This window comes from Serinus canaria, chromosome Z (assembly GCF_022539315.1).
Source record: "Serinus canaria isolate serCan28SL12 chromosome Z, serCan2020, whole genome shotgun sequence".
NCBI lineage: Eukaryota > Metazoa > Chordata > Aves > Passeriformes > Fringillidae > Serinus > Serinus canaria.
Genome location: NC_066343.1, coordinates 47,790,934 through 47,813,054, shown reverse-complemented (window position 1 = coordinate 47,813,054; position 22,121 = coordinate 47,790,934). Strand labels below are relative to the sequence as shown.

The following is a 22,121-nucleotide window of genomic DNA, read 5'->3' as shown; positions in this document are numbered from 1 at the left end:
CTGTCTCAGCAGCAGGCATTTTATAGCGTTGGAAAATATGGTTTGTGAAGGAATTTAGCATACTAGTCGTGAGCAAATGTATCTGTATAATTTTTCTCTGATTGTTGGTTAGAACCTACTTTTAAACTGAAGTAATGATGTGATAAGCTTGTTGTCAGAGATATATTATGATCTGGTTATTGCATAAGAGTATATTTTGAGTAGTTCTCCCTAAACTAGTCATGTCTAAATTAATAAGAGGTTTTTTGTTCCTTTTTTTTTTTTATCTTCATGTCTCAAACTTTATTTAGCTATTTGTATAATCAAACACACCTCCAAATATGTTTTTTTTTTTTTTTTTGTGGTGGTGGTCTTTTTTTTTTTTTAGTAGTTTCTGTGGCTTTAGCTATAACTGGAGGTATATATTAAATATTGCTTCTTGTATTCTGTGTGTTCATGGAATGGCATAGATTATTATGATTAAATCATTCATGGCCAAAATGTGCAATATTTCTGTTTAGAACTGTTGGGTAACAAAAGGAATAACAGGGATTCTGCCTTTTTTTGTGTGTGTTTTTTTGTTTGTTTTGGTTTGGTTTTGTTTTTTGATTGTTTTGTCTTTGTTTGATTTTTTTGGTTGGTTGGTTATTTTTTTTCCCTGTGGGTCTCCTCTGCTTGTCTCCTTTGTTTCCTTTCCCCATACCCATTTTTTTTGTTGATATTCCTGAGAACAGTATGGTTTCAGATTTTTTCTTACAGAAGTAATTGGGGGAATTTTAAATTAACTTGTTCTGCATTAGTTTTCAGATCTCAAAACTGCTAAATCAATTTTTGTTGTCTTGATTATGTAACTCAAAAGGCTGTGCATCTGTCCACTGGGAATGGAGCTTTTTTAGGTGACAAGGGTTGTGATATCTGCCTCTTCAGAAGTGGTTTGCAATTTGAACCTAGCACTTATCAGCTATGCTTTTGGACACTGAAATGAGAAGATAAAAATTCAGTACACTTTCCCTTCACCTGTTCAGGTGCAGAATGTACATTTTGAGAAACCTGGTTTCCTAGAAGTGTCAAGGTGCTTGAATACCTCCTTTTACACGATACATCCCTTCTTCCCTTGAAACAAGCTGGGGTAGGAAGTAATCTTAAAGAAAATTAACATTTAATTCTCAAATGATTGACAGTCATGATTCATCTTGTGCGTGGTTTACATTTCTTTGCACATAGTCATTTGCACTTCTGTGCTCCTTTTGTAATTTACTGAATATATGTGCAAGCTGAGACATACTACATGTAAGATGTATTTGTAGATTTTGGTGTTCTAATGATTCTATATTAAATAATTTCTTGAAGGAAGGTGAAACATGAATTTTATTCCATATATGTTGCTGAGGAGAAAGGGAAAGTTTTTGAAAAGAAGGTTGTACAAAACAGGGTGAGGGAAGTACCTTTCCCTATTTTCTGCATAAAGAAGAGGTGCTTGGGCCTGATGTATCAGTTCTCCTACTGCACCTTGGTCTTGGGGATCCTCTGTCAAAAAGCTACATTTTCTGCATTGCATGTTTTGGATATCTATTATAATCTACTGTCCTTAATGCTGTTTTCAGGTCTGATACATACTGAGTAATTTGGTATATGAATTTTTGGCATGTACTTGAATAGAATGAAAGGCTGACCTGTAGCTACATATCTGTATTGTACAGATTCCCTGATGGGGGGCATTATGGTGACTAATGAGGGGAATACAGAAGTCCATTTTCAGTTTCCTGCCAGTTGGCAGCATGAAGGTGCTGTGATATGAATAAGGATGTTTAATCCAGAATGCCTCCTAAGAATTAAATGAAATCTTATGCCTCATATAAGGAAAACAATGAAGTCATGTGCAAAGTTCATTTTCATTGGGTTTGAATATGGTTTTCCCAAAGTCAAGAAGAGACAATAGATTTTTTCTTTTTTGTAGTGAGATTTCACATTTGGTTTTGCACCAGGGTTTCTGATTTCTATACAATATCTTTGGCATAGCAGTTGTCGTAGATTGGACAATATCTTTGGCGTAGATTGAACTTCCATTAATTTTTTTTTTTAAATGGGTTTCATGTTTGGACTTTATATTCTTAAAATGCTGTTGTTTAATAGGTTTCAAACTTCTTTGTCTGTTACCAGAAGTACAGATGGTGGAAATTGCAGGACAAAAGTGTTTTCATATTTCTAATTGTAGAACTGTTAAAAAAGGTTTATATTTTAACTTCTATCTTGACATAATTTTAATTGGTTTTTGACTATTAATTTGATGATATTTTAGATTTAAAAAGGATAGGTTGTATCATGTTTATCATATTTTGTCCTTTTAATGATGTCCATGTTTTGTGACAGCTGATAATTCATTTCCAAATCAAATCCTCTTCTCTGCCTGAATCTATTAGAGCATGTTAAGAAAATGCTATTTGGTGCATGTTCTCTGAGGCTATAGTCAGATGTCTCTTTTTTTCCTTCAGTTTTGCTGTCTTAATGGGAGTAATCTCAGCACTGCTGGGTTCCTTGGCATTTTTTAATAAAATCATTGCTCTTATAGGAGCAGATACTTGGCAGAAAATAGACAGTCTTTTATTTTGCTATAATAATACATAAGAGAGATGAGACCATCTAGTAATTTGTTTGAAATAAGCAAAGGAAGTATTGGAAGGAAAATCTGAATGAAGTTTCATGTTCATTGAAATCAGAGTTTGTTATATGTCTGGATAACTTTTCCAATATTATTTTAAAACATTTGTTCTTGTGGAAAGGGAGTTCAGATGTTGGGAAAGAAATCACTGCAGTGACCTTTAGTCCATTGCTGTGTTTAAAATTAATCAAAAGCAGATAGTATCCTGTATTTCTTTTTTTTTTTTTAATTAGGAACTTAGTTATGTATCAGCCAAGCTTAACTTCAAATATATATTTACACACCTAGTCAATAATGGTTGAAAAAGTTTACTGAGTAGAAACTACTTGTATCATTTTATTGCTGTCTTGCTGAAGGTAAAATATATTAAAAAAATGAAGATACTCTTTTGAGAACGTAAGATTTTCCACATACAACTATATTTCAAGGAACATTTTAAAACTTTTTTCCAACAATACAAATCAAAATGTTGATAGCTTTCCAGAAACTGTTTAGGGAATATGGTTATTCCTTAAGAGCATGTCCCAAGCTGCAGAAAAATGGTGTTGATGATTTGCTATTCATATTTGAATTTCGTGTGCTTGGTGCTGTGTGACAGCATGCTGTCTTTACTTTTTAATTCTAGGTGTTTAGGTAGAATTTATATGGGAAGTCTGCAGTACAGGGAAACTGTGTTAGAGTTCAGACAGTTCTGTGTGATTTGTGTCTTGACTGTATGTGTTCTATTTTAAAGTTCCGTAGACTAATTGTGGTTAGATATTTTACTTATGAATGATTTTGAGACAGGGATAGCACCTTTTTTGTGATTTTACATTATGTATGAAACTGTGCTACAAAATCTCAGTCATCTTCCAAAGACTCTGTGAATCGTCATTTAATTCTTTGCATTGTAGACTAAAAGTAGCTTGTATACATGTAATTTTTAGCCATTGTGTGTTAAAAATGAAGGAAGTTCCTGATGGGGGCTTTTAATGGCTTAAGTTATGGAAACTATTATTTCAGTCAAAAAGATATCCATTCTCTAAGCATGTCCAATATATTTTTTTCAGTAAAAGCTCTCAAGAGGGGTTGAGAGGAGAAGTAGGTCATTCAAACTACTTTGCCTCTAAGCTGATCGAATGCACTTTCTCTGTTTTCTAAGACAACTGATGGCCATGGCACAGCTTATTCCAAGTTTATTCATAAACTTCTGACACCTATATAAGAAGAGCAGAAATACTGAATAAAAAGCATTATTCAGCATTTCTGTGGCATAGCCCTTTAATTAATTAATTACAGTTTACTTCTTTTAATTATGTCCCTTGGGCAGCTCTACCAGCCTTTATTGACAGTGGGATCTTGGTTTACATGATGTCTTTGATTTCTGGACATAATTTTCATCTTAGCATTAAGTTCAGGTGGGTCTTACAGTAGTTATTGGATGTTGGAAGTAAGATTCCTTCTATTGTTTTTTTATGGAAGGTGTGTCTGTTACAGCTTCCTTTTGGGTTTTGCTGGGGATATCTGAGCTTGTAAGCATGAGCTTCTTGTGTTTTAAACAAAGGTGTCCTTGTGTGGGGTTGTAGCCTGGTGAGATGAGCATGGAGAAAGGGGCTCACTGCTTGTACCTTTGTGGTGAGTGACCATACCCAGAAATACGTCACACAGTGATATTTGTCACAGAATTTCCACGTGTTTATCGCTGTGGCTGTAGGGATACCTAGCTTTCAACCAGGCTGAGAATTATGTGAATACACAGTGTGTCTGCTGAAGTGCCCATGCAGTTTGACATCCTATGCATAAAAGTGTTCTGGGACTGAGATGTTGTGCACAGCAGAAGGTGATAGTCAGATTGGTGAATGGCACTGTACTCAGAGCCCTCTTTACTGCATGAAGTTCCCTGAGGCATTGCAACGTTTTTCCTCTTTGGAACACAGCTTTAGCAGCAATAGAAAAAAAGATAAAAGAACAAAAAAATAGAATAACTATAAAGCAATAGATGGAAAAGGTAGGGGAATAGAAATAATGAGAAAAATGTGGGAAACAATGAACAGAGAGAAATAACAAGAGGGAAAGTGATCTGGGAATAATTCTGTCTTTAAAAGTACGTAATTGTGGGAAAGGAGGTTGGGATTTTTATTTTATTTTGTATCTTTCTGTGACAGAAGTGTTTATGTCTATGGATAACTTCAATTTTAATAAATGCTTAATAAATTTTGTGTGCTCTGTTTAAATAGCAGTGTTAGTGAGTTAGGCTGGAATTTGGCATACTTTTCTCTGTCCATTTTGCTTTGTGCACTGTATAGACTACAAGCTTGTTGAAGCTCATTGCACTACTGTGTTTGAAAGTCTTGTTCTTTTGTTTTCTCCGTGACTCCTCCTTGATCATAAAGAAGTGCATTATGTCTCTGTGAATAACTGAAAGCATTTTTACATTTTTCTGGCACTGTGCTCTTTTCTTTACTTGTGCTGCTTATTCTTATTTTGTCATTCATGCTGTGAAGAGGTGAGTGAGACCTTTATAAAAATTATTATTGGCCGTCAAGCAATAAGTTCTATTTGAAATTTGCCAAATCAGCTAAAGCGTAGTATGTATGTTCCATTAAAATAATTTTTTTAAACTGCTTTGTTTGTATTTCTTAAACAAAGAAATCGGTTTCTTAAATTTCAATAGACACCCAGTTAAAACTGGGAAGATTTCTTTAGTGTAACTTAAAACAATGAGAAAATACTGCCTTTTTGTTAGTAACATTTAATAAATGAATGCTAAGTAACAGAAACTACTATTTAGTGTAACAATGAAGAAGACCTAACAAATCATACCTACTTTTATAGGGATGAGTATTTTAATTTTAAGTGTCACATTTGTAATGAGCTTTATTTAGTCCAACTTTACTTATATTAAAAAAAATTGTGGAAAGCATTATTCACTGGTTTATGAAACAACCAGTGAAACTATTGCCTGCATGTTCTTGTGTGAATTTGCACAGAGGAATTGTAAGAGCTGTAATTTCCACAGAGAGAAATCTACATTGGTAGAAAAAAGGGACATATTTGCTGATTTCTTAATAGAAATTTCGGGAATGAGGTAATTTTTGAGGAAGACTCACAAGGATGAGCATGTTGACAAACTCTAGTGGTGCTGCTGGTAATGAAAATGCAATTTGAGGAATTAATGATACAGCATCCAAGAAAGGAGATGTTTACGAGAAGGCAAACAAAATGAAAAGCAATGCTAAAGAGGTGAGAGAAGTGGAAAGTAGGTGTCTTTCCTAAGGTGCATTTCTTAGCCATCACTGGGATGTAATACGCTTTTGTTTTACTTTTAACAGAATTAATTTACTCAGTAGATGCAACCAGTGAGAGGTTCTAAATAATAAAATGATAATAGAATGTCTTTAGTGAAGGTTCTTTTTTTTTTCCTGAACAGGTGACTATCAGACCAAAAATAACATTTATTAAATGTGAATAAAAATATTAGCAGAGAAGGGAAGTTAAGTATTCAAACATATTTGACCAAGAGGATTAAATGCAGTCTAATTGGAGTTCATTTGAACTAGTAGATTCCTTGAATTCATTTTTGTTTCATTTAATTGCTATGTTAATTGTTTAAGTTGTATGTGAAGTGATTCACTAAAACTTCAGAGGACACTTAGTATTAAAAGAATTTTCATACTTCACTTTGAAATCCAGGTCCTGTGTTTGACTTCACAAGTTCTAGGAAAGACGTGAGCAATCCATTTTACTTTGAAAAAGTGCTGTGGATCATTCAGCTTTATTTGTAACAACTTTCAGGTATGAAAAAGCAGCAGTATCTGACCATTGATATATTCAGTCTTCTTTCTGTTATTTGTTTGAGAAATACATGCTATCAGAAAAAGCAGGCTGCTAGACAGAATATGTTCTCTTTAACAGTGTAAAATATGTTGCATAAAGGAAAATGAAAATTCAGCTCAGTGATTTTTTTAATGTTTATAATTATTTACCATATTTTACTTTCTGTTGCAGTAAATTGCTAATAATATTAAGTGTTAGAGTTAAATGTTGATTTTTATGTAAATAACTTTTATAAAAATATAACAAGTAAATTCACTATGCATTTTTTAAGAATTTTTGTTGTTATCATTGGAGTGCTAAAGAGAAATGTTCTTGAGGGCATGTCGGATGAGAAAAATCATCCTACCTGATATTGTTAGAAATTTCTTGGTGCTATTTTTAACATTATCAGTGTGTCTTTCTTATGTGCCTTAGGGAAACTAGTGTTTACTTTTCATAAAGCTCTGATATGATAATCCAGAGTCATCTTTCGAATGTCTAGTGGATTCACTGTGCAAAGAAAATGCAATCTCTTGTATTATGGGAAAAGATATTTGTTGATGGGGTAGTGAGGTCTTCTTTTGGCCAATGACAGCAGCGAGCTTTTGTGAATTAGGCTTATAAATACTTCTAGAAACTCCAGAACATACCTGCCCACATATTTAGGTGTATAAGTACTTCTAAAAATTAATCTTCCAGAAGATTTTTTAATTTCTGATTATGCATTAGATTTAAGTCACTTCATGTATTTGAACACATCTCAGTTGGTAAAAAATACTTACACGTGAGGAAAAAACTGTTTGGAAACAAAGGTACTAAATCTCTCCTTTTAAAAGACACTGAAATATATGTTAATTAGATAAGCTTTTCTAGTGCCATACAGAAGTGCCTGAATGAATATACTGCATTCTCTACAGGGACAGTATAGCCTGTATGGTGCGGTTTAGACTATTTAGGTGCAAACATTTTCTATTTGGTTACATAAATCAGATAAGTAAAGCCTGTAAGGATATCTCTCAAGGCTGTTTTAAAAAATAGGGGCAGGGCTTTTCATGATGTGTGGACCACACATCAGACAGTATTTGTATTGTAAAATTTCTTTCAGTCATTCTGTGTAATCTTCCAGCAAAAAGAAAGTTTGGCATGTGTCCTTCTTCAACATACGGGTTATTAGAATGTAACAAGTGTTTTGTTTTCCATTCTTTACGGATTCTCCATTGTTGCTTTTGTGTATTGTTTGTGAGCATAAATTCTTCCTGCGCATGTCTGTGTGGCTGCTCCACTTCTGAGAGGTAGTGATATTACAGCCGTGGAGATTTTCTAGGAATACATTTGTCATCTTCACCATTCTGTTCTGCATTTTGATTTTCCATTCAAATGTTTTATCCAGGTAGACTTAGAAGCTTCCAGAAAGTTTCAAAATTCTTATGCTAGAGCTGCAGACCCTTCTTGTAGAAATCTGGTGTAACCTGAGGATCGAACTGTCTGGTTGACAAGGGGAGTGATAAAGTGGCTCTGGTGGGGCCCTGGCATCCAGCCAAAGTCAAACCACCAGAACTACACATTTCTGTCTGACCAATTGCAATTAGAAATGTAAAAAAAAAAAAAAAAAAAAAAAAAAAAAAAAAAAAAAAAAAATCCAGTTTTTTTTACAGTACAGTAAAATTAAGATGCCTTGAATTCATTCAATTGAGTGAAATACTCCTTGATGTGAATTCAAGAGGTCCTTTTCAGTCAGCTGTGATTTACATCCATAATCATCTTGTACAGATTCTTTTTAAAAAGGTTGAGTGCACAAATGGTTAAATTTCTTAAAAAATCATTTCTAAGATATTTCAAAATAATTATTTCAGCAAACATAACACATTTCAGCTGCTGTAAGATGTTACACTTTCATGGAGGTGCTTTACTGTAAGATTTGCTACTTAATTTGCATTTTAAAAATTTTTTGTGTTTTTTTCTGTAAATAGGTATTTTAATGAAGAACTTATCATACTGATAAAAACACAGTAAACATACCTTTACATAGTGTTTCACAGACAAGTGCTTGTAAAATGTCAGCCCAAAATTTTCAGACAGTTCATGTATTTTGACATGATTGCATAACAGCAAGATATTGAGTATTTTTGTTGTTTAGAGAAATCTAAAATTGAACAGGTAACATCTTAGTGGGCCATTCTTACACTCTTTAAGAAACTCAGTGTGAAAGAACAGGAAAGGTTACAAAATCAAGTATTGAAAAATTAGTCTGTCAAAACTAGGATTTCATTTCAACTTCAGTTTGCCCTTATTATGTTATTATGTAATCTTTAAGTTTATGAACAGAAGATTTTTTTTTTCCACAGACTGTGCTCCATTGGAAAGGTTCATTTATTTCATATTCCTTCATCAGAGTATATAATGTGTAGTATTATTAAAACCAGCTACCAGAAAAAAAATTCTTTCTAGACATTTTTTGTAACACTTTCACTGTTGCATCTGTAAACTTGATAAAAATTACTTAAAATTACAGTAGTCCTTTGGATTAGTTTGTATCTGTATAAAATATATAAAATGCTGTTTGTATTTTTTAGCTGTGGAACATGAAATTAAAAATGCATAAAGGCTTAAATAATTGTAGATTTAAAATATCTAATTGAAGATGCCAGTGACCTGAGTTTTAATATTTTCTTGTAGCACTTTGAGGCACATTTAGCTGACATAAACTGTGACTGTAGTAGCTTGTCACTTTTACAGCTTCCTTTTGTAATATTTTATTGGCTACTGCTCATGAAAAATTGGATTTTGTGGTTTGCATGTGATCACACAGGAACTCTGTGACTGAGTAAAGAAAAGAATTGATTTCTTCTGATAGGTGTGCCCTTTTCTTAAAAGTGGTATTTCCCATTAGCTTAGAATATTCTTCAATGTGCTGTCTTTAAATTTTGGAGTGTCTACAAAGATGTGCAGAACTAATGGTTACAAAATTCTTGTTCTGTCCCATATTGTATCTGTCCCGAAGATTTAGTGAAAAATACATTGATTTTTTTTGTTGAGAAAAAAAATGTGTTGAGAATACAATATTCCAAGCATTGCAGACCAGTCTGTACACCATCCTGCCTTGCCCACACATCTGTTTCATCAGACACCTCTCTTTCCATTGTAACTCCCAGGTCGTGGTTTCAGTGCTAGTTTCTTCTTATTTCCCCCCCAGTTTGTTTCTCTGACACAGGCTCTTCCCCTTTCTCTCTGCCTTTATCAAAATCTCTTTTCCATCTGGTTTCCCCTCCTGGCTTTTGTAGCAGTGTTGTGCAGCTGTGTGCTTCTCTGCCTGCTGTGCCTTTCCATCCTCTCCAGCTCCGTGTTCTGTCTGGATAGCTATGCCCTCCTTGGCAGTGCTCTTGTTTTTATCAGTGTCCGAAAGTACGCAGCCATTTCATTTAGTTCAAATCTCAAGGAATAGTTCTATGCAACATGTGTGGCATTGCCAACAAGTGGAGCATATGTTTGTTACAAAATCCATGGAACAATACTTACATTAAAAGGGTGAATGATCTAGAAAAATAATCAGGAGAAGTAGTGGAAATTAATTTTTTGTAGATTGTGTTTCAGAGTATTTAAAAAAAAATGGAAATTTTATTCAGAATCTGGTGGAATCCAACTTAAATTTTAATTTAAGTTGGATTCCACCAGAATCTTGTAGCTATGTCATTTTACCTGAAGTTTTTGCTGTAGTTTCATAGAGGTCTTGTATTCGATTGTGATCAGCTTTTTTTTTTTTTTTTTCCCTTTTGTGGAAGTTCTTAAAATCTTTGTGGGTCATAAACTTCCAGAATGTTTCTTTTTTAAATTAATCACCCCTCCCCCCATTTCCCCATTTAAAATCCCTCATTTTGGAATTGTGCTAAGACCTTTTCAAGCAGACTTAAGGTGTGGCTCCCTTCAGAGCCAGTTACTGTCGAGAGCTGTGTACCTTGTAGGAGCTGGTTTTGAACAGTCTGTGTGCATTCCTAGTGCACATCTTGCTGGGACTAATTAAGCTTTTTGGGGCACTTTCTCTCATCTAGTAGTTTGAGAAATGAAATACTAAATTTGAAAACTCCAGTCCTCTAGTGAGTTGTTGCTTTGTCTGCAAAATAAGTTTAGTAGGGGCTTTAGGCCCAGGTAAAAAAAAAAAAAAGGGGGTTCTTTTCTTTATCTTTGCTGTGATTCCCTCTGTAAAGCATAGCTTAAAATACCAATTGAGCTGAGAGGTGAAACCAACTAGACTTCACTGACATGGTATTAGAAGCAGAATCCAGAAAAACTGAAAACCCAGAAATGAACTGAATATGCAAAAAATGGCCTATTCTGCCTATGTGTAGTACTCCGTGCTGACAGGAAAAGTAGATACAAAATAATTGTATTTCATACTCATTCTCATGACAGAAAAGCTCAGTGCAAGACTCTGTAGGAGGGGAAGGTGATTAAAAAAAAAAATTAAGCAGAATTGTTTTTATTTGTATTCATGTCTTTGTAGATTTTGCTCACTGACTTAGTTACATCCATTCTCCAGCCCTTAACATGTGCATATTTCCTGATGCGTTCAAGCAGTCTGACTAGGATTAATTTTTGAGATATGACAGACAAGGGAACATTGATTTCAAGTTCTCATCACAGATTTTTCTTCTTGAATTCTCTGTGGTTTATGTGGATGCTTTGCTCAGTTGAGGTTATGTTCTGTGGTGTCACTGCTGCCTTCTGGCTTTGGTCACCACCCCACTCAGCACCTGCCTCTTTCCTGTTGAACTGGGGTTCTTCCTAGGATTTACAGCTGCTCTATTCAATATGACTTGCTTCACCTACAGCATTCTTCTACACCTGCTGTTTTGCCCAGTGCCTTTTTGCAGTACTTCTGCCTGTGCACAACAGTGTAGTAGTAGTAGTGCCACTTCTTAACATTCCGTCCAGAAGAGACAGCTGAGCATTAAATATAGAAGTGACAATTGCATAAATGTATATTGGGACATGGAAGACATACTTAATGGTTTATAATGTAAGACAAATATATATCTTAAAACACAGCTCAAGGAAACAACAAAGATTTTTTTAAGAAAGGGTGTCTTTACTAAAACCACCTGCTCATGTTAGAAAATATGAATGAGTTGCTTTCCTTTAGTTTGTCAAGTTACTTATGAATAACAGACAATGACTGATCTTACTAAGAAATTACTTAAAGGCACCTGAGAGGGAAAATCTTATATTTGGTTGCCTGTATTTGTATTTAAAATTTGTATTTGTTTTATGTTGTAAGTATTTTTTTATTTATTGTTTTCTCCCATTCGACAGCTCTGCAAACAGTGGTATTTTAGCAAGTCATTTCACTTTCTCTGCATCTATTAAGTTTTATCTGAAGTCTGTTAAAAATCCAGGATATGCCTGTGGGGTGTAGATGGTGAAATCAGAAGCATCACACTGTGAATGTGAGATGGTGTTGTAGTAGATACCCATGATATCATTAAGGAGTAGCATCAGAGGCAGGACAATTTTGAATGGTGACTACTGTACTTGGCCTATAAAAATCTTTTTTTAGCTCTGATTTTAAAAAAAACAAACAACTTAGTATTTACTTAAATTTTATATTAGAGAAAGGGTTCCAGTGTTGGAGGTATCAGAAGACTGTGGTTTTCTACATAAATTAAAAGTTGCCTTCAAATTGTAATTTATTTAGGCAGTATAATATCTTGATATATAGCAAGTACCTTTTTCTCTAAGCAGCCCTAGTGTCAATTGATAGAATCCCCCTGTGACTTCAGTAGTCACTAAGAAAATAGTGGCTTTACCTAAAAAGTCTATTAATAGATTTGTTAGCCAAAAAAATTAAGGTGCAATATGAAATATTTATTAAAATACATGCATGATTTTCTGAAATTCCTGACTTTATTAAAAACTGCTTGTCTCATGAATGTATATGACATGTTTAGTAGAAGTTATGGCACAACTGGAAACAGAGCATTGTGACAGCAAATGAAAAGATGGTGATCAGCTAGTCAAGATTCTGGAGTTAAAATACAGATATGTAAGTTCTGTCTCCTGTGGTAAAGTATCACATATTTGAAGTCAGAAAAAAAGTAAGTCAATGTGTTAAATAGCCAGATAAATAAATTAGTAATAAATAATTAGGTTTATATTTCAGTTTCAGACTGTTCTGTGAATTTCAAACAAAGGAGCATAAGCACCAATACAAATGTGTGAAGTGCTCTTCTGGAAAGTATAGACAGCAGAAGTTCCTAATGTCATGGAACTTTCACTGGTGCAACTACAGTGTAAGGCATTGTAAAACTACTATGCTTTAAAAGTGAGTTTATGATACTTTCTCATGAAGTGTGCATAGAACTTGTGAAATTTTCCTTTTACTTTTGTGAACATCTTAAAAAGCAGCATTCCTGAGCACTGTTTTCCTCCTGCTGCAAATAAGTTACATACATTACATTAATGGTATTAATTATATGGCAGATTTGATTTTGAGAATCACAAGAAAGGTGAGTAAAAAAAGCTACTCCTGCAGCATCTTTGGTTAGTGAATGTGATACTCAGTGCAAGAGATAATGATGATTCCTCTGTCCTGTTTAACATAATTCTTGTCCTACGTTTTTAAAAAGAAAACTAAAACAAAAGCTGAAACCTCTTCATGTCTCAGCAGTAGATAAAGGGGTTTTTTTGGCCATTTTGCGAAGGAGATTTTGAAGTACACAGAACTAGCTGTAAGTAGACAGTGTGAAATTAAACTTGCAATGTGTTTTTTTCACTAGCAGGTTTCAGGAAAATGTGGTAGGACTTACATACTGAAATGTGGCATCAGCATTTCACTACAACATTTTAAAATACTCCAGCTGTGTGATTTTCCTGCTTGTGATTAAACTGCTGCCCTTTATATTCTGAGACATACTGTACCTTTTGTTGGAAATTGTTTAATTAGTGATGCTTAGCAGTATATAAAAATTCTTTTGCCATGTGAGCAAAAAGAAAACAAGAAAAGTTTAAAAGTTTTTAAAATCAGGTAATTGTATAGGTATGTTATAAAAAGTCTATTACTTTCATTCTGACTTTGGAGGTTTGTATTTATATGTATTAAGCTACACATCTGATTCAAAAATATTTATGCCATAACATGAATGTAGTCAATTAAGTGGTGTTTTGTAGTCACAGTAAATACAATTTCTGTGCATAAAGAGAAGTCTTTTTCTACAGTGTAAATAGGTTCCAAGATTTAAAATTGACCCAGTAAGTTAATGGTATTAGCAAACAAAGCCTGCTGTAATTTGAGATAAAGACTGTAAGTAATCCTTTTCCCTCTAGCTTTTCTCTTGCAGTGTTTCATTATGGATGCCATATACCTGTGTCATGAGTAAGCCCCTGTGCTGTTCTCCTATATAAAATCAACTCTTAATTACTCCACTGTGTGATAGGGCTCATTATAAGATATGAGAACTGGCTGGATAACAGAGGATTTCTTCAGTCTGTGTTGGGACTTATACCCACTGGAGACAAATTTATACTCTATGGCTATGTTTGCTTTTAGAAAATTGGACAATCGTAATCATGATTGTAAACACAGTAGCTCAGCTGGGGTTTGCTTCTGAAAATCATTTCTAGGTCAGATGCTTAGCTCAGGCAGCCATTAAATATTTTCTTTCTAAATAGTGAGTTTTAAAAAGTTTGCAATTACATTTCATGTTGCTAAGAAAAGAACAAGCTTTTTTTACCTTTATAATTACATTTTAGAAAACCCTTGAGAGACACTGTATTTTTTAATCTCTTTGAATTATGACTCCATTGTTTTGCTAGTTTGATCCCCAGTCACGCCAAGGTGACCTTACACTTGGCACTGTGTACAGTTCAGCACTTCTTGCAGAAATGTAGGGTAAAATGTTTCTCCTTCCAGGAGCAGAATCACAGAAAGGAGAGGATTAGAAATTTGTTTTCATGTTTGCATTGTAGGCCTTGAACTCCATGTGGTATGCTTTTTGTTTATAAGTCTTCCCTTTTACAGATTTAGGCTGTTTAAATGAAGAGATGGTTTCAGAGTAGAGCAGGTCTGTAAATAAAGGGATTGAGATTTTAGCAGTACTTTATTGAGATATCAGTGGTCCTGCTTTTTTGCAGCATGACCACAATTTGTGTCTGATGGTGCAGTCTTCTTGCCTTCAAGGTGGGAGTGCTCAAAGCTGTTCTCTTGTTCTCTTACAATGACTTGCGAAATGGTGGGAGATTAGGTTAAAACATGCCTCTTTACCTTGACTTCAAACTCATGTGTCCTGTCTAGAGGAGGATGATGCACACACTTCATGGGTCTAAGCCTAGAAACATGCCAGAGAGTCTGATTCTGTTGCGGAGAACTGCCTTGTAAAGGCATCCTATCATGGCCACTGTGAAGATGATGAATAACCATGCACCCATGTGTTTGGGTTTCTTGTCTTCACTGCATCAGCACTCCCTATGCTGCTTTTTTGAATTCGAAGGTTGTAGAAGTTTTTTCTGGCACTCCAGATAACTTCAATGTCTTTCCTGGATGTCACAACTCCATGGAACATTCTTCTCAGTTTCAGAGCTAGTATTTAGTTTGTTCTCTTGAAAGGGGAAAAAGTTACTTGCAGTACAGAATACTCATTATATTAAAACTTCTGAAAACTGTTCTCTTGTGTCAATGGCTTTATAGTAAGCATTATTCTTATGAATTCTTTCCTTCAATATATTGACATGGTATACAGGGAGAAAGTTTCTTTTTGGGAGCTTCAGATATTAATTAATTTGGAGCTTCAGATCTTAATGCTTTTCATTACCACAGACTTTGTCCTTTGTTTATGGGTATTGTTATCCTATTAACCAGACATACAATGGTGTGACTTTGTTTAAAATTTCCATCTATATCCATAAAACCCATTGCCTGTATAGAAATTAGACTTGTATTAATTAAACTTAAAAACAACATTAGTTTTCTTTGAGGAGTGTGTTTACATCCTTTGTAGTTCAGGACTACAAAGTATCATAGAAGTGATAAGATCAGCACTACAAAATAAAATCTTATCTGGGGTTTTGGGTTTTGTTTGAATTTTTCTGGTTACCAGTGCAGAATACTTGTTTAAATTCAGATCTATTTATATATACTACCAAATAGTATCCAGCCAGTTTTGAATATGGTAGCACAGTGTAAGAGTCAAGCAGTAGGGCGAGTTATAGTTCTAGTGGATAATAAAGTGGTTTACTTTATATTGTCTGTGAATTTGATGTCACTGTTAGGCAATCTTTAAATGGCTGCTGGGCAATCTTACTTTTGACTTATTTAAGTGTTAACATTCTAAAATATAGCTGCAGCCTTTTAAATGTTTTTAAGTATTCCTAAACAATGTACTTTCAATTACAAAAAGATGTGTTGAAGAAAAATAGTAAAGCAACTGCAATTTCAATTTATTATCTGAAATAAAATTCAGTGCCATGTGGCACTAATTAATGACTGAAATGTAATATTCACACAGAATGCAGGACGTAGAGGTTTTTGTTTTACTGCTTTCTTGAATATAAATGGGACAGATATGTTATGTTTTTTCCTTTTTTTTTTTTCCCTCATTTCCCCCCCTGCATTTGTTTATGTGGCTTTTATTGCATAAGTAATGTGTTTAAATATTTGAGGAAAGACAATCAAGCAAGACTTTTAAAATTGGGTCCTGGCAGAGTGATGTGTTAGTGTTTTGGTATTGTTTTTTTTCAATGACAGGATTATTTCCTGTGAAGTAGTGGACAACATTCTTCCCTCTCCCCATCCCAAAATAAGACAAAAATCTAGTCTGTTTCAGCTAGTGCATCAGCTAATGTAATTAAATACTAAGGTGTTGTTTTCTTTATGTTGTCTTTTGAAAACACGAAAATGTTTTTGACAATGTTGTTCACATACAACTTGGAAAAATATGGACCTTGGGGAAGCAGTCTTGATTGATCTATATGTCTGTATGAACACAGTCCAAGCTCAGACATAGCAGTCCTTTTTTGAGTTTTTTCCACTCAAAAGGAGCATCAAGGCATTCAGCACCTTCCAGAGTTGCTGAGACTTTAGCAGCATCAAGCTCTAATTGCATTTTAATGTTCTTTCTCTAACAGTCTCTATTACTTCACTGTTGGATGTTTCAGCATTGTGATCTGAAAGTCAAATAGTCATCTTTAAACCTACACAAGCTTCTTTATAAGCTACTAAAACTAAAGTACTTTGAAAGTAGTTTAAACTAGTTATTGAAGCTGAACTCCATCTTGGAAGGTGTTTACATTAATATCATGCTCATACACTTACTTGAAAACAGTAGTAAAACAGTATTTTAAGTTAAAATTATAAAATGTGAAGAATTTTGAGAAGTCTTGGGACTTATACATAGAAGATCTGATCTTTTTTGCCTCTAGTGAGTGAACTTTACAGCAGCATAATTTCTGCCAATTCCCATAGACCTGAGTACATAACTATATATATACTTTTTAATATATCTATATACACACTACTATATATATACACACTATATATATACATTTTATATATATTTTAATACATATGTTTGATATATATAGTTATATATATAGTTATATACTGAGTACATTACTAGGAATAGTTGATGTTTCAGCATTAGTGGTATCCTTAAGCTGCTAGACTGCTGGAGTCAATCCTGAGGATGATTTAGCTTTGAAGGATGTAATATATAGGGGATACAGTAGAGTTTCTTAAGAGTTTCGAAAGATGTAACATCAAAGGCTGCAGAAAAGATGTATTAAGTTATCTTTAACTACTTTTGAATTTCTTTTACCCTGAACATTCCTCTAGACAAAACTATATCATCATGAAAACTACTCTTAATTTTTCTTTTCTTTCCTTAGTTTTAAAAATACTATGCCTGTCTGCCTCCCTCCTTAATTATCTCAATTTTTTAAGTGTAGCAGTTGATAAAATCTGATGATGTAATACTCTCTCCACATTCTTAAGACATATCAGTTATTAAAATTAAGGCAGTGGATTATATCCAGAAATTCCTGTGCTTCATCCCGCTTCTCCGTGTTAGAAGGAAGCCTGGGAGACTTTACCAGGCTGAAACTTTTTTCCATAAAGGAATCCATGATTGATTTGGAGCCACTGCAGTAGACTGGTGATCTTGTTTTCACCCTCAGGCCAGTGTGGCTAGGAACGAGAGACTTTCAGTTTTGGAGGTCTCTATCAGTTAATAGCTCTGAAAGAAACTGTTGTAACAGGAAGAAAAGCAGCCTAAAGGGTGCAACATTTACTATTTGGCAACTGGCCTACACCTACAGACAAAAGAAAGGAAAATGCATAAGAAATGGTGGTCACTTGAAACCATTCCAGGTTTCCTCTGAATCTTCCAAGCACAGAGTAGAATCTGGGCCAGTGCATTAGCACAAGTTTATATTTATCTGCAAAAAATGTCATGATTATATTACTGTTTTTCCCAAACTACTAGTTTATTGTCATACTATGCAAAGAATATACTTTCTGCTTCTTACTGGACAGAATGTCAAATGATCTTGCATCAGCTTTATTCTAAGGATACAGGAATTTATGGGACATGTAAGTAAATTATGATAGAGACTAATTGCCATGGTTAGAAGACGAAGTAATCTTCATTATAGGGAAAATATGCCTAAATACACAATTACAGAAAATAACTCTTATACAAGAGAGTTTTCTTTGTTTGCAAATAAAAAATTAAAAATTAGAATATACCAGGTATTGTTTTACATTTATCACCTTACCTTGTTGCAGGTCCAGTGCCATCACATCATATCTGAAGGCATTGCGGTTTTCTTGTGGCCACTGGACCACATTACAAAAAAAATAACATTCTCTTAGCTTTTCTGCTTTCCCTTTTGATTTCTGCTGTGGGTTTAGGTGGTCTCCTTCCCACAGTTGGGTCATAAGGGGGAGGGTGGGTTTCAGGCATTATTTTAAGAACCACTTTTTTCTGACTGCATGTAAGTAAGAGGTACTCTGCCAGCTTTTAATACTGCTGGAATGGACATGAGAGCTGGTTTTGGAAATTAGGAGTGTCTGCAGCAGACCCCCTACCTCGGTTGCCATAATAACTTCAACTGTTAAGAGTTTAGTAGTGAAGACAGTGTTGAGTCTTAGGCATTGGCTGACAAGGTTATTTTTAACTGCCACAATTTCCCTGAGGAAAAGCAAGGATAACTGAACAGAATTTTCTGGGACAAAGAAACAGGACTTCCTTAGTTTTCAAACATTCACAAATTGTGAGTTTCTCAGTAATCATGAAGGTCCTTTGTGATGGGGAATTTGGCTATTTCAATACAGTATTTGCTACCAATTTATCCTGTTGTGTTCAAAGAATGGTATTGTCATCAGCATGCATTTTTTTTTTAGTGAAGATAATATTCTAATCTGGGTAAAACTGGTTGTACTTTTGACCCAGAAAGAAAATTTAAAATATAAGGGAAATACTTTTGGGTATAAACAAAACATAGTATCTATGTGCTATTGCACAAAGTAATGCTTCTTACTACAGCATTTGGTTTATCATGGCAATGCATAATTGAAAGTTTGACATTTTCTGACATTTTCTAAATGCACTGATTTTCACCAGGTGTACACACCTGATATTAAATGTGTTGAATTTGTTAAAGAGAATTCAGGGCTAAGCACAAATTATTCTCTAGTTACCTATATTTCTGATACTGGTTGAATAATGAAAATTTTTGTGTTTCTCCTGAATTCCTAGCATCTTGCATTAACAACAGCATTATTATGGAAAACATGTAAGTGGATTATTTCATCTGAAGCTCATGAAGTCTCACTTGGAGAAACTCTCTCTCGTTTGGATAGAAGACGTCAGTAAATACTATTATGAAAATGAGAGAGTAGTAGAATGAAGTAGTAGGTAGTAAGAATTACATGAACAATGAAATAATTTTGTTTGCTTGATCTGAAAAAGGGAAAACTGAGGCATTATATTAAAGCCTTTCATGAGGTTTTTTTAAAGCAGTGTTATTTCTTTGTTCTCTGTGTCCAAGCAAAATAAAAGAGGTTATACTTCAGTTGCATGAAAGATGATTATAATACCTTTTAGGAAAACATTTTCTTACTGAGAGGCTATTGGATCATGAAATATCTGTTATTAGATGTTTTTAAGAGCGTACGTAGTATGAAGAACAGCTCTCAGAAATAAACAGAATCTGAAGTTCCCCAACTGCAGTATATTTAGTGTTCCAGTGTGTAAGTCCTCTCTGTGTGACACCTGTATTCAAGCAAATGCTAGTAACAACCAATACATTCTGTATGTGATCTGGTAGAGAGTAAATAGAGCTGGATTTATTTTTCCTTCAGGAATTTCTTGCCAAGAGATTAAAAGCTATGTAACCACAAAGTCTGTGGAATTTTAAGAACTTATGTGTCTGTCTGTCTATCTGTTTAATCTCTTTATCTCTGCCTGTACTCTCACTGGAAGTTCTACACAAGAAATTTGTGCTGTTGATAGCAGGTAAAGATTTTTATTACGCACATAAGTTCTGAGAAGTTATGGTTTTGGAAAATTTGATTCTACACTAAACTGATGGCAAAGTTTGTAAATATCTATCAATTTTCTATCAGCTGTCTCTAAGAGAAAATCCTCTTAATTTATAGGAGATTTATCACACTCTGGGTTTTCTACACTTTGTTTTAAGAATTACAAATTTATTTTTTGCTGAATTCATCTCATCTTTTCTTTTTTTAGGTAGTAAATCTCAAGAAGGTCTTCCAATAATTGCATATTAGGGTTTTCCTTTTTGTTAGAGAAACTTGCTAAAATTGCAAATTTCAATTACAATTTTTTTTCTTATCTTAACTAGCTTTGGTAAATTATCTTAGATATGATAAAATTAAATGTTGCAAGCTACCCATATGTGTTAATTACAAAGAGGAAAAAATGATGTACATTATAGGATTAAAAAAAAAGAAACTTAAACTGAGTTATTCACAGAAAAAATCGCAGCCACAGTGGTATCTGTTCCCATGTTAAGGAGGAAAAGTCAAAGTTGCAGAAAACAGTTCTTTGCAAATTAGTGAAGAGCATCTAGATAGACTGGGTCAAACTCAGGCCTGATTTAAACTGGAGTGTCAGGGAAAATAAGGAATATTGTGAAAAGGCTGAGTATACCTCATACATTGTAGTGCTGAAGAACAGCCTTCTTTTAGTAAACAGGATTAACTGCCATCTTTAAATTGTATGTAGTTTAAAAAAGCTTTAACAGCTTTCCTTTGTTGAGTAGCTCAAGTTGTGGTTTTAGTCCTTTCTCTTCAACTCTGCAATTTTTGAGGAGAGAGGGCCTATCTCTTATCAAGTGTATTAAAACTCTCTTCTTACTGAAAAAAGTAAATTGGGAGTTTCAGCTTGATTTTGTGTCCTTCACTTTTTTTGTTATTTCTTAATTTTGCTTATTAAGTAGTATTGGATATGAGCAATAGAAATGATTATTTAATCAGAAAATACTGTAATTAAAATATTGCAGACTGGCATAGTCTCTGCCTTTAACTTATCAATGGATTGATGCAATGATTGCCTTTCAATAATGAGAAGACTGTTTGCAATACTTACACAATCCATCTGTTGTCCTAAAATTTTTATTTTGTCCTTTATCTGTAAATAGATTTGTATATTCATAAAACCATTAAAAAGATCACCTTGGCTTTTTATTTGCTTGAAAAAAAGTGGAGTATTGCTCAAAAAGTTGAAGAGATAATTGAGATCTGGATTTTTAAAAAAATGCTGTTTCTACAAATTCTCATTTCCATCTACAGTTTGACAATGAAAAGAGTGTTTTAAGTGTACAGTGTTGGTTTTAATAATAATGAACACATGCAGTACTTGTTAACAGCAATTTAAATAGTGAGAAAATCCAGCATATTTAGAGCTGGTTGAACCTTTTATTATTACTTTGACTAATATGTTCTAACATTGGTACAACCGAGATTGCCATCTTTTCTTCTGTGCTTTGATTTTCTAGTTTGGTCCAATTGGTTCTCATATGGCAAAAAAATACCTAAGATTCTGCTTCTAAGAAATCCTCAGACTTCTTGTTCTTCTCTCCCTTAAGTCTGTGTTTCAAATTTAATTTCTCAACACAGAAATTTACATTCTGTCTAAAGATTGCCATTCAATGACTTTTATGATTCTTTTGTGAAATGCCATGGAATACATATGCCTAAAACAGTTCTGTTTTGATGTTATGAAAGAATTGAGAAAAATTAACTTATTTGTCATCACAAACATTTTTTCAGCCAGATTGTCACAGATACATATGGCTGAGTAACATTATCTTTAAAGACACCTTTAAAAAAAGGAATTTGTATTAGTGTAGAATCTGTATATTAAGATTTTTTTTTTTTGCACTAATATAAACATTCCTGTTTTGTTATATACTATGTGTATTACCTCTGGTTTCCTTGCTAAAGCCTTTTTTTCAGGTCGTGTTTAGTGTTATTTTCTGGCTCCTAAGAGTGTGCTTTACAGAATGTTATTGGCTGTGTACTCAGCTTCTTTCTTCCATACTCAGACTTTTTTGGTCTTTAAAACTGTTCAACACTTGCTGAGAATCCAGCTTGGCTTTCACTGTTGTTGGAAGACCAAACAAATTGGTCTATGAAAATAATGTATTATAGTGCATTTTCTAACCCTGATTCTTGAAA

General features: G+C 33.9%; 1 protein-coding gene across 2 annotated transcripts in view; it reads left to right on the top strand.

Moving 5' to 3' along the window:
• KDM4C (lysine demethylase 4C) overlaps positions 1-22,121 on the top strand; it is a 245,200-nt gene that overhangs the window by 76,002 nt on the left and 147,077 nt on the right. The window contains exon 9 of one of the 2 annotated variants that reach the window (XR_007780436.1): positions 6,311-6,412. The exons of the other annotated variant lie outside the window; for it this stretch is intronic. The gene's annotated coding sequence lies outside the window, so the exon portion shown is untranslated. The remainder of the gene's footprint in view (positions 1-6,310; positions 6,413-22,121) is intronic. 2 annotated transcript variants of the gene reach the window in all.